Below are 10,317 nucleotides of genomic sequence, written 5' to 3'. Positions count from 1 at the left end.
ATGTGCCAAACACACATGTGCCTATTGTCTCACGCGTGGATTAGTGTTGGCGATCCTTAGCAGAGGTAAATCGTGGGGGCAGCAGGGACTTTGTCCAAGGGCTTGACGACCCCTCCCCATGGCCACTGTGAGTTAGACCGGGACCATCGTCCCTAACCCCTAATCCCAAGGCGTCAATCGACCCGTGCCGAGGGGATGCATGACCAGGGGGTGAAATAATGAGCTAGGCCTTTAACGGAGCCTGTGGGGTACCTGGGCACCCTCCACAGTAATTGTCCCTTACCGCGTCATGCTGGGCTCTGGCGTGGTGGACCTCTTTTCCCGAGCAACTCGTGGGACCAAAATGGAAAACAAAGTCAATTCTTCAATTAGTGGTAGTAGTGTAGGCGACAACCCCTTCGCAAGAGGTGGGTTGTTCAGGTCTCCGCCTAGGAGGCCAGAGGCAATAGTCGGCAGCTCAGTGCGCAGCGCCAGCGTGGGTCACTCAACCTTCCTCTCGGCTATAAAAACGCCGGTAGGGGTTATTGACGGCCCATAGCTTGTGGAGGCGATGAACCGCAAACGCGATAGGCTTTCGGCCTTCGAGGTGGCGAAGGAACAGCTGGACGCCATCATCGACTTTGCGTCATCGAAGCATAATATCAGCAAGGACCTCAAGAGGAGCTTGCAGAAACTTCGAAAGTCGATGCTGGACGCCAAGCTGGAGAGGGCGGTCGGGACGGCCAAGTGTAAACCCGTGAAATCGGTGGAGTCGAGGTCTACCCAGACTGAGGCCCAAGGATTCGCGGACTCGGGCAAGGTCGAATCGACCGAAGGCGTGCCAGCGAAGACGGTGGTGCCAAAGTCTACCCAGACTGAGGCTCAAGTATTTGCGGGTACGTCGGGGGTGACTGTTTCAACGGAGCAGACACAAAAACGGGGGAGACAGTCTCCAGGGGATGAGCTCTCTGGGGGCCGCTCCAAAACGCGGATAGTTACTACCCCGACCAAGGGTAGTGGGGCTGGGAAGCTGAACGCCGGTCAGGTACCTCCAAAACCGGGGGAGGAAGGACCTGGAAAGGTCCGTCCACTCAGGAAAGACGGTGGCAAGGGGTTACGGCAGGCTGAAAGTTCTCAGCCGCACCAGACCAGGGAAATAGAGGGGGATGACGCCTCCTGGACCCTGGTCAAGAACAAGAGGAAACCGAAGACGTCAAGGGCCGAAAAGAAGGCCCAGGCGAATGAGGGTAGCAAGAAGTCTAGGGTAGGCGCCAATCAATCCAGGGGCGATGCCCTAGTCATCACGGCAGACGAGGCTAAGTACTCGGGCGGCGTGAAGGTGATGGGGAGTAACGGCAAGTTCGGTGAACTCGGTGCCGACGCACGTCGAATGAGACGTACCCGAATGGGAGAGATGATCCTAATGCTGAAGCGGGGTGTCTCGCAAACGTGCGCCGCCTACATGAAGTTGACGGAGGAAGTCCTGGGCGAGACGGTCAAGGTGAGGGCACTCACGACGGAGGTGAATCTAAGGGTTAAAGACCTGGACGAGATCACCGAAGTCGAAGAGTTCGTCACGGCACTGCGGCGACAGTGTGAAGTGGAGACGCCCACCGCAGCCGTTCGGCTACGAAAAGGTCTGGCAGGGACGCAGGTAGCATTGGTTCGGCTATCTGCAGCGGACGCCTCCAAGGTAGTCAAGTTAGGGAGCGTCAAAGTGGGATGGTCGGTATGCCCTGTGCGCATATACGAGCAACCCGAAGTTTGCTTCAAGTGCCTGGAACCGGGGCACAAGCAATGGGACTGCAAAGGCCCTGACAGAAGCAATCTCTGCCGACGCTGCGGATTAGAGAGACATAAGGCACAATGCTGCACGAACCCTCCCAATTGTTTGATTTGTTCCAGCAAAGCTGTGAACAGCAAGCACCCCATGGGGGGTTCGATGTGCCCGGCGTTTAAGCGTGCTGCAAAATCAAAATGCAGGTAACGCAGCTGGCTTGCTCGGCCTCGCCCGAGTGTTTGGTGTGCGCAGGTTTAGAGGAAACGGCGGAACACGTGTTGTTCGTGTGCCACATGTGGTCTGGACACTACTCCGGACAACCTAGTTCGGAGGATGTGTAAAGATGAAGTTGGCTGGAACGCCGTTTTATCGGCTATCGCCCAAATCGTCTCGGAGCTACATAGAAGGTGGCGCGTGGACTCAAGGATGGCTAGTTCAGACGCAAATAGGAGGTGGTCCAAGGGATCGGAGTCGGCTTCATGGGTCATACTGGTGGTCATGCTCTGTGGTCGAACTCGATCCTTTTACCGAACAAGTGGCCGCGCGAAGAACAACATGGTATCGTCGCTTTCGCGGCGTTGGTCAACTCAGGCGGGTTCCGAGGCCCGAGGACGGAAAGGGGTCCTCGTCAAGGCTGGGGCAGGCGTAGGCACCGCGTCGGCAAGTCCCTCTGTGTGCTGGCGAATAGGCCCTATCGCAGAAAGGTTAATTTGGGGTGCACGCGTCATCATCATTCTTGATACCAGTCGTGCAGAGGGAAGCAGGCGCGAAGTCGACCCTGCCCACCTTCCGAGGACATAGGGCGTGGTAAGGCCACCTGGAAAGCCGGCAACGCGCTGGCACGATACCATGGTGTTCTTCTAAAAAAGCGAGTTACGATGTTCGGTGCTGCAAGGACACGCAGCTAACCTCGAGGGTGCGTTGTGCACTGGCCCCCCTTTGAAGCATTACTTTCTGGTTGTACCGAAGGGACTATGGGCTTGGCGGCAATGGAAACGGTTTAGCGGGTCGGGAATGTAGTCCTGCCTCCCTCGGTGATCCCTAATCCCGCACTTCCTGGTCAACCCAGGATGTCTGTTGAGCAGATTCCCCCTCCATTGTTTAGGAAGAAAAAAAAAGAGGTAAATCGTACCCAATTGTTAAAACAGCCCACTGTCGGTGATTGTATATGACCAACCGATTTAGTTTTATTCGAACCATCGCATGTCCACCATGTGTCGGTCCGGCGCGTATAGTGCTTCTTCTGGCCCGGTCAGCGTGTAGCATATGCAGTGTGCACCGAAAGTGACGCGGTTTGCGTAGTACCTATGTGCTCCTCCGGATGAACCTCCATTTGTTCAGTGTGGCACATTTTGATTCCAACGGCAGTTGGGAATTTTGACGCCTATAGTAACTCGATTTTCGTGATGCGGAAGTTAGAAAAATGCATGTTTTGTTTCGATTAGTTGTAAGTGTATTTATTACGTATTTATATTCCTACTGATTTCTAGATGATAATGTTTGTTTGCTTTTGTTTTGTTTTCTGCAAAAAATAATGTTTAATTTAAAAATATTTCATTTAATGTTCATTGTAACCGCTTTTTCTTGCTCGACCAGAGGGGGGATATGTTACCAGCGGTAACATTTAATTATCACACTTAAATAACTAAAGCGTGAAGTTCTTTTGATTTTTCAAACGGTGAATTTAAATTTATAGGGTGGGTGATCGAAACGCAAACCAGGCGAGTGAGCAACCTCCACCCGTGTGATAGAAGGATAGGAGGAAAGACCAAACGCGCGCTTGTGAAGAATGAATACCCAAGCCAGAAGAGAGACAAGCAAACCCAGGGCGATTGGTGAGGAGTCTGTCTTGTGGTTTGATGGTTGAAAGTAGTGCTTGTATTTTTAAAAGTGATTTTCGGCGTGCCTTTCCACCAGCGACGCTAACAACCGGGTCATTTGACTGCCACGTCATCGCAGCTATCTGGTTGAGAATTTCCACACCAGCGTTTTTTCTATCCGGCCACCCTTAGTGGGTAAACCGGAGCGCTACCCCGGTTACATTTTCCCTGTTCGGCCACATTAACACTCCTGTCGGCTGCCGGCCGCCATTGCTGGTACGACCGCATCATTCAAACACACGTCGGCTAGATCCTCGCCCGGCCTCCCATCAGAAGTTCAGGACTCGTGGCCCGCTAGGCCAACGTCAAGCCACCCGCCACCTGCACCACCGCTAAGAACCCGTCAGCTACGTTCCCGCCAAGGCACACGTCGGCTGCATCATCGTCCGACGACCAGTTGGCCATAGTGTCGACCAAGAACCGGTTGCCGCTTTACCACCCCGTTGGCTGCATCACTATCTGGCAAAGTGTTGGCCACATCATCGCCCGGTGGCGGCTTTATCGCCCCCTAGCCGCATCGCCACTTAGCCATCCGTTGGCTCCCGCATCGTTCAACTGCTCGACGGCCACCTCGATCATCCGTTGGCCGCATCACTGAACAGCTTCCCGGCGGCCGCATTCCACAACGCGACCCGTCTACCAAATGGTTCATCGCCGTTCGGCAACCCGTCGCCCACCTCGCCACCTAGCCACCCGCCGGCTACCTAATCGTACATCCGACGGCATCCTGCTTTTGAAAGCCAGCTATTCATCCACTCGTAAGTGTTATTCGCTGTTTGAATAAAAGTCTTTGTTAAAATTAAAAAAAATCACAGTTAGGCCTTCACGCTCCCGAAAACCTCCCCACACTAGTGACCCTGAGACCCGGAACAAAAGAGGCCTTCTGCGACCACCCCAGACGGCTGCCGTGGCTATACCAGCAGCTAGGGGTTTTGGCCAGTTCCCTTCAGGAACTGAACGGTTCCGGGGCCACAAAATTAGAGTCTTACAATGTAAGATTAAGGAAGCTACTTAGCATAGTAAAAAAAAGTTCGGAAAAGGTATTGGAGGGTAACCGCTTCCTTCCGTGGGATTTGATCCCACGAAACCAGTACGCTAGACAGGTGCTTTCCCTACTAAGCTACGAAGGACCTCCGTCGTCCAGCTTAGCGGGTACTGATGAAACCAAATTTCCAGCACCGGGCACGTAGCCGAACTCTCGCAGTCCCTCTCAAAACGCTTTGGGTTTTTTAAAAAGAATTTTCGTTGATTTCCAAAATGGTTTCGAACTGGGATCCAGCTTTGAGACATTATTTTCAAAGTTGGTATTTCTCAGAATATCATTTTGCAAATCTCACCATATAACTTCCAACGCGGGATCGCGAGTTCTTTGGTATCGCCTTCACCCCACATTTTTAAGACGGATCAGTAGCTCGTCAATAATAATGGGCTTGAATTTAATTTCACATTTAGGAATTGCAATGCCTCTGGCTTGGACAATTAAATTTGTCAAAGATACGAGAGTATAATCAATATTATTTTTGTTATCGAGAGGAATATCAACATCAAAATTCCTATCGATATACCTTTTATATAAATCTCAATATAATTAAAAGTAGAGCTGTTTGGTTTCTTGTGAGATTTCAAACATCACAGGAAGGTGATCAGATTCAAAGTCAGCATGAGTTACCAATTGGCCACACAGCTTACTTGAATCCGTTAAAACTAAATCAATTGTCAAATGATTTTGACTGGAACAAAAACAAGTTGGTCCATTGGGATATTGAATACATAGTATAATATCCTACTGAGCAATCTTCAAATTAAAGCTTACCGTTGGAATTATTGTTTTGAGCATTATTCCATGAACGATGTTTGGCGTTGAAGTCACCAATTATGAAAAATTTAGATTTGTTGCGATTTAGAATTTGAAGATCAGCTCTCAACAAATTCCTTTCTCTTCCTAACTTCCTCACTTCTCCCAACACTTTCTTCGTCGTTCTTCGGGGCCCCGCACACTGCTGTTCAGCCACCTGGCGACTCTCCGGTTTCTGCACCTGGGTCAGAGGTGGATGCCAGCTTCTTCTTCGGCGGTCTACAGCCTCTCGTGGACCCTCTGCTTGTGCAGTGTGCCCCTTGAGTACGGTGACGGTGACGGTGACAGCTTAGACTGCTTAGAGAAAAAGCGAAGACCACATTATTAAGTGATAAAGTGGTCTTCGGAAAAAGCCTGGTTTTCGGCACACTCAACCGGAGCACACGTAGGCAGGCTTACGTACAGGTTTGCTCTCAGGTAAGCGGTTTTCCCGCGAGTTCCTGGTAGGACAATGGGGGATACAAAATGGCAATTAGGGTCACTTATGGAATGGGGCGGGATCACATTCGGTGGTTTTGAACGTTACGGTAACTACCTGAATGTCCAATTTTCAACTTTCCTCTCCTTTTACACTTCCTCTTCAACTTTCACTTATTTATTTATTTATTTTGGAGCAGGGAAAAGCCCGCTTGAGTAGAGCATATCCCTTCCTCAATCGGGCGCAAAACCTTTTCTTCTTTTCATATCCACCGAAATTACATTTTCCAACAGATACAATGTTTACTTAAAACTATTACAATATGCAGATTCTTAGTACTAAATATCCTGACTAACTAACATTAAACTAGAGTGTATTGGTTTGGAGGGCGGCAAGTATTCGACAAAACTTTTTCCGAAGGTTGGAGCGAGAGATATGAAAATCAAATTCAGTTGCACAACGATTAAAAATGCGGCACAGATTCAAATTTTCCGACTATAACTATCCTCCGCTTTTCCAAAAACTGTACTTTATCTTCTTTCTAATTTGCGAGGTGAACCGGCCCAGGACCGAAAACCTCACTAATAAAGATAATAATAATAATAATAATTCTTTCTAATCAACCTTTATTCTCGACTATCATCATGATGAGTCGTCTTAGTGATCATTGACCCCAACCCTTTGGCCGTTGACCTGTTGTCGCCCATAAATTCCGCCACATACTGACCACACATGGTCGCCCATTCGATGTTTTCCTCGGCGTCCCTGGTGGTGAGTAGCGGTAGCAATGTCGTCCTTCCACAGGGTAGTGTAGTGTTGGCTGCGATGGTTTGTAGGAGTAGTCGGGACGTTTAACATTCAACAACTAGAAACGTTTTCTTATTTTTTTTTAAACAAATAAAACGAATACTATAAAACGCGAAAATCTAATCATTCTTGGACAATACACTAACGCTTGTTACATGTTAAAGATCAAATCCACAGAACATTATGCATACGAAGAAGAGTTAGTCTATGCACTTTGGAATTCATTGATTGTCATGGATAACATGCGCATGTTATCAGATATATGCTGTGGAGCGCGTTTCTCTGCATATGTTTGAGCGCGCGTGAAACCACATATCGCAAGCACCTTTGATGACATGCGTATTTTTTTCATGCCAATCAATGAATTCCAAAGTGCACAACCCAAGTCGTAATAGACCGGCCGAAAATTTTAGAAAACTTCATTTAATCATCGTATAATGAGCGATAGTATGCGTAAAGAGCCACGCACAATGGGTACGTTTGCGTACGTTTTGACAGTTTTACCATAGGAAAATATCCATATCCATTGTGTTTGGCCCATAACTGACAGAGACGGTGTAACGTAATAAGATGGCTTGCTGGATGGCACGACATACAAAGCGACCTGTAGTTCCCCACCCAAGCAGCACGTGCTACATCTTTCAAATAGGTACTTGTTCCTAATGAATTGCATTGAAGATTCTGGCATTACATCAAGTCTCATTGAGGCCACTGCCAGGTTCATGTTTCATTTTCGTTCCACTGACGTCTCGATTTGCCTCTCAACTGACTTCTTGAAAATTTGGGTTCTATATGTGCCCCATTTGAAACAAAACAGATTAGTTGAACAAATAAAATAACATTTCGGTACACTGAGTGTTGCCACAATGTTTCTAATATGTTGGAAAACACTTTGTGATAATTCTTCGTCTATTCGAACTGTAGTCGTTCTTGCCTGAGAAAAGTAAGACCCATTCTTCAGTCTCATACACAGGACCAGGACGGCTGAAGAATGATGACTGGAATGGCTCGACTGTGTACGGATATGGGTCTTCCTCACGGTCAGAAGCAGATGTGTATCCCGGTGTTGTCTTTATCAGTTCGTGGTCAGCGGAAAGCGAGGAAATGGCAGGTTAACAATTACAACTGATAGCTATATATTGAAAAATCAATTCGTTGGCGAGCAGACTTAAGGCCCTTCACAATATTTTTGGTTCCCTATAATTATGAAATGAAAATGTAACAAAAACATTTCTAACGGATACCCATCTGAAAATGGTTGACGTTTATTTATTCACTTCAGTTATTGCCTTTGCATCATGGCCAACTGGATGAGTTCCAATGTTTTCTACCTTTTGTTTGACTGGATTAAATTACCGCGCTAGCTATTGCTCTAATGACTAGTATACTAGTTTATCTCCTGCAATTATACGTCAGAGTATAAACAACTCATTAGGATCACATTATGGTATTATAACAGAATAAGCTGATCAGTTGGGACGGAGAGTAAATGACCTGTCGCGGCTTGTACCAACATTTTCGGATTCATCTTTGCTCCACTCAGGCGTCGTGAGCAGGGTTTCAACTTTTCGTTTCAATGAGACCAAAGCAAGCGTTTCTCGGGCCAAGGGAGAATCTTTTTTCGTTGTTTATGTTGAGGATCATCTTTCACCCATCAATCTTTCTCTACAATTAGCCTTGGATGATAAACGATAACCTTGCCTATTAGATGAAAAACCTTTTTCATTTCATCACTTTTACCCACTCACTCACTTTTCGCGAGAATTATCTCAGATCGAGCCATTACAAATTGTATGGCCGCGCCGGGATTCGAACCCAGAATAGTAACAATAATAGCCGTAGGGATGCGCTTACTCTAGCCACATCACCACGCTATCTGTATGAAAGCATTAAGTTATTTGTTCTACATAAGCTACTACCATTTGCATTGAAGATGCCACGAAAAGACTCGAATATGGAAGAAAAAGAGCAAACCAACGTTTGGCGGCAATCGAAGTGAGCGAAAAATGGTTATCACTCTCCAGGCTGTTTTTCTTTCCCGAAAAGTGATTTCTCCCCGAAAATTTTCGTGAGGGAGCAACCTGTGCTCCTGAGATTGAGTGAGCGATACGAACCCTGGTCGTGAGATATCGTAGAGAAGGGGTTGCACCTTTCTCTCCTTCGTCGGCTAGGGAGTCCACCCTCGCTCGCTTGCCAGGTCTGCAGCACCGTTTAACCTCCTTCTCTAGGTCCGAATACCGTTGAAAGCGCTTGGCTACTCTGGTTCTTGTCCCCTCTACGCTCCTCATTTTTCCGCCAGATTGCACCCAGGCATTCATGATGGTCGTCTACTGCTCCTCTACGCTGCCCGAGTTCTAAGCTCTTCAATGAACGATCTCTACAAAGCTGGACCTTCTAGTCGGTGCTGGTGGAATCACCGTCCTCCCGCCGCTGAATCCGGGCAACGCGTAATCGGATCTCGCCAATTAGAAGATGACGGTCAGACGCAATGTCAGCGCTGCATTCATTCCGGACATCAAGAAGGCTCCATCTCCATTTTCGGCTGATGCAGATACGGTCGATTTGTTTTTCAGTATATTCATCACGAGAGTCCTACGTGACATTGTACACTGGTCGATGGGGAAAGAGCGATCCTCCAATCACCATGTCGTTATTGACACAGACTTCTGCAGCCACCGCCCACCGTTTTCACTGATTTCTTCAAGATCATGACGTCCCATGACACGTTCATAGTCCGTATTGTCGTTATTCCCTCGAATACCCCGTTGTTCCCTCGAATATACAACAATACCTGTCCCGATGATAGTTTGGGTTCTCCAAATTTTGGCCAACGGACTTGTCCCAGGATTCCGAGCTTCATGCGCCTGGCCTTGCTGACGATTTGTGTCAGCTGACGATTTGTGTTAACCTTGGTTAACCTTCAGGGACTCGCACCGTTGTAAAAAGAACAACACCTTCGGAAAAAGTACGCTTGTCGTTCACAAGAGCGGCGGCACTGCGTGAGTGATCTAGAGCTAAGTGAGTCCCGGAAGGTTAACGGTTTGTTAAGTTTCGGGAACAGTATGTTATTGGCCCAAGGTATCTATCCACCGGGATAATGCTGTCAACTTAGATATAGCTTCCGGGGAATAGCATTTCATACTCAGCAGCAGGATGCCTGAACAGATACTGTTGGATCCGCACCCACTTGGTGAATAATAGACGCTCGATCAGTTGGGCCACGCGCCTGCTTGTGCGCTTTGAATGGCACACGGTCGCTTTGATAGGTACTTGCAGCTTTTTATAGAAGTCCAACAGAGCCCACTGCCAAACGTCCTAGTTCTAAAATCCATGCAAAAAACATCGTGGATCCTAAAGTTTGCGTAAAAATCGTGCAAAAACTCATGCAAGAAACGCGTAAGAATCAAATGTTTCACAATAACGGAAGAAAGAAGTCTTATAGAATCTAAAAACTGTGTTACCAAAATCAAATGGAGAATCAAAGACCAATAAACAGAGACGTACTAAACAATTTTGATTATGTGCATAAGGACAGTCTAAAAGTCTTAAACACTATTAGTATATTTATTTCTTAAAACAAAAACACAATAAAAAAAAT

This window comes from Armigeres subalbatus, chromosome 3, assembly GCF_024139115.2.
Source record: "Armigeres subalbatus isolate Guangzhou_Male chromosome 3, GZ_Asu_2, whole genome shotgun sequence".
NCBI classification, from domain to species: domain Eukaryota; kingdom Metazoa; phylum Arthropoda; class Insecta; order Diptera; family Culicidae; genus Armigeres; species Armigeres subalbatus.
This window is presented reverse-complemented; position numbering follows the sequence as displayed.